This window comes from Mercenaria mercenaria, chromosome 5 (genome assembly GCF_021730395.1).
Source record: "Mercenaria mercenaria strain notata chromosome 5, MADL_Memer_1, whole genome shotgun sequence".
NCBI lineage: Eukaryota > Metazoa > Mollusca > Bivalvia > Venerida > Veneridae > Mercenaria > Mercenaria mercenaria.
Window position 1 is genome coordinate 19,893,936 of NC_069365.1, and position 3,859 is coordinate 19,897,794.

The window sequence follows — 3,859 nt, forward strand, 5'->3', positions numbered from 1 at the left end:
TTTGTATTTTTGACCAAATTATGCCCCTTTCATACTTAAATTATTATCTGTACCTCTATGATTATTTGATATTTTTTTAACACAGACTCCTGCTATTGTGCAATATTCATCCACAGTTCTAGTTGGTCTTGTCAGTAACTTTACTATATTCAAGTAACTTGCCACAGTCACCATAACAAATTAATTTGTTGCATGTAAGATTCAGACCTCTAACTCAAGGTTAAGGTCACCGTTATAGAGATGAAACATCTTGGTATTTTTTTATCTGGTCTGTTACTTTTTTATACATTGGTGTATATCTAAATAACTTTGCATACATAATAACCATTACAAGACATTGTGTCATGTACAAAGGTCACAGACACTTAAGTTACCTTTTTTGTGTACATGAAATTTCTTCTCTTTTATATGATAAAAGTACAATACATGTGCTTTATGTCAGTTTTCCCACTAATTTAAAAATGAAATTATGTTAATAATTATTAAATAAGGTGATTGTAATGATACATGTAGATATAAAAAGCTATTGATAATTGTAGAAATCCAGAATGCAAAACCCAAACACAGAATATAACTTTATGGTACATATAGGTAAATAGAGAATTACTTTAGTTGCAATACATTTATAATAGGTTGATATGTAGTGCAGCTCTGCATTGAAAAATAGTAGAATTAACTTTTTTTCTGGTGTGTTATTTAAAAACAAAGTTTTGTAGTACTAGCATGTAAATGTCATGCATTTCATTTATTAGCTCACTTGAGCCAAAGGCTCAGAGTGAGCTATTGTGATTGCTCACTGTCCGGTGTCAGTCCACACTTTCCATTAAACAACATCTCCTAAACCACCATGCTAATTTTGATGAAACTTCACAGGGATGATCCTTGGATGATCTTCTTCAAAAAATTGTTCAAAGAATTGAATTCCGTATAGAACTCTGGTTGCCATGGCAACCGAAAGGAAAAACTTTAAAAATCTTCTTGTCTAAACCACAAGGCCTAGGGCTTTGATATTTGGTATGTAGCATCATCTAGTGGCCTCTTCAAAGATTGTTAAAATTACCCCCCTAAGGCCAAATATGGTCCCGCCCCGGGGGTCACATGGTTTATATAGACTTATATAGGGAAAACTTTGAAAATCATCTTGTTCAAAACTATAAGACCTAGGGCTTTGATATTTAGTATGTAGCATCATCTTATTCTAGTGGCCCTCTACCAAGATTGTTCAAATTATCACCCTACGATATAATATGGCCCCGCCTTGGGGTGGGGGTGGGGGTCACATTATTTCTATAGACTTATATAGGGAAAAACTTTGAAAATCTTCTCGTCAAAAACAAAAGGGCCTAGGCCTTTGATATTTGGTATGTAGCATCATATAGTTGGCCTTTAAAAAGATTGTTTAAATAATTCCCCTAGGATGAAATATGGCCCCGCCCAGGGGGTCACATGGTTTTGTATTGACTTGTATAGGAAAAAAACTTTTTGTCTGAAACCACAACACCTAGGCTTTAGATATTTAGTATGAAGAATTGCCTTGTGGTCCTCTACCAAGATTGTTCAAATTATTCCCCTGGGGTGTAAAAAGGCCCTGCCACGGCATTCCCTAGTTTTACATAGACATATATAGGAAATTTATTTTTTAATCTTCTTGTCTGAAAGTTCAAGGCCTATGCCTTTGATATTTTGTTTGTATCATTACCTAGTTGATCTCTAACAAGATTGTTTGAAATATGCCCCATGGGTGAAAAGAGGCCCCGCCCCAGGGGTCAATTGATATATGAGTTATATAGGAAAAATACTTCAAAAATTATCAGATTATATTTCCTAGACTGTTTGATTATATTTACCAGATGACCCCAACTGATAACACCCGACTGTAACCTTGACCTACTGACCTACTCTTGTTTTTAGCTCACCTGAGCACAAAGTGCTTGGGGTGAGCTATTGTGATCGCACACCGTCCGGCGTCCGTCCATCCACACTTTCCTTTAAACATCTCCTCCTAAACCAACAGGCCAATTTTGATGAAACTTCACAGGGATGTTCCTTGGATGGTCTTCTTTAAAATTTGTTCAAAGAATTGAATTCCATGCAGAACTCTGGTTGCCATGGCAACTGAAAGGAAAAACTTTAAAAATCTTCTTCTCAAAAACTAGAAGCCCTAGAGCTTAGATATTTGGTGTGAAGCATTGCCTAGTGGACCTCTACCAAGTTTATTCAAATTTTGACCCCGGGTTCAAAATTGACCCCGCCCCAGGGGTCACTTGATTTTACATAGGAAAATCTTAAAAAATCTTCTTCTCAAAAACCAGAAGGCCTAGAGCTTACACATTTGACATGTAGCATTGCCTAGTTGTCCTCTACTAAAGTTGTTCAAATCATGACCCTGGGGTTAAAATTGACCCCGCCCCAGGGGTCACTTGATTTTACATAGGAAAATTTTCTAAAAATAAACCAGAAGGCCTAGAGCTTAGATATTTCACGTGTAACATTGCCTAGTGGACCTCTACAAAATTTATTCAAATCATGATCCCCGGGGTCAAAATTGACCCCGCCCCAGGTTCACTTGATTTTACAAAGAAAAATCTTCAAAAATTTTCTAAAAATAAAGCAGAAGGCCTAGATCTTAGATATTTGACATGTAGCATTGCCTAGTAGATTTCTACAAAATTTGTTCAAATCAAGACCTTTGGGATCAAATTGACCCCACATATTTCATATGTAGCATTGCCTAGTGGACCTCTATAAACTTTGTTCAAATCATGACCCCCGGGGTCAAAATTGACCCCACCCCAGGGGTAACTTGATTGTACATAGGAAAATCTTCAAATTTTTTTCTAAAAATAAACCAGAAGGCCTAGATCTTAGATATTTGACATGTAGCATTGCCTAGTAGACTTCTACAAAATTTGTTCAAATCATGACCCCCAGGGTCAAATTGACCCCGTCCCATGGGGTTACATGATTGTACATAGAAAAATCTTCAAAATTTTCTAAAAATAAACCAGAAGGGCTAGAGCTTAGATATTTGACATGTAGCATTGCCTAGTGGACCTCTACAAAAGTTGTTCAAATCTTGACCCCTTAGGGTCAAATTGACCCAGCCTCAGGGGTTACTTGATTGTACATAGGGAAATCTTCATAAATTTGCTAAAAATAAACCAGAAGGCTTAGATACTTGATATGTAACATTGCCTAGTAGACTTCTACAAACTTTGTTCAAATCATGACCCCCGGGGTAAAGTTAGTCCCGCCCAGGTGTTACTTGATTGTACATCGGAAAATCTTCTAAAAAAAAATATAAAAATCATCAGTTTGACATTTGAAATATGTAGCTCATATTACTCAGGTGAGCGATCCAGGGTCATCATGACCCTCTTGTTAAAGATTCAGACTTAAAATTTGGATGACATGTATAATTTTGCACACTTATCTTAAAACTGACTTTCAGTGAACATGAATATAACCTACTGACCTACTTTTTTTAGCTCACCTGAGCACAAAGTGCTCAGGGTGAGGTATTGTGATTGCTCACAGTCCGGCGTCCGTCCGTCCACACTTTCCTTTAAACAACATCTCCTCCTAAACCAACAGGCCAATTTTGATGAAACTTCACAGGGATGTTCCTTGGATGGCCCCCTTTCAAAATTGTTCAAAGAATTGAATTCTATGTAGAACACTGGTTGCCATGGCAACCGAAAGGAAAAACTTTAAAAATCTTCTTCTCAAAAACCAGAAGCTCTAGAGCTTAGATATTTGGTGTGAAGCATTGCCTAGTGAACCTCTACCAAGTTTGTTCAAATCATGACCCTGGGGTCAAAATTGACCCCGCCCCAGGGGTCACTTGATTTTACATAGG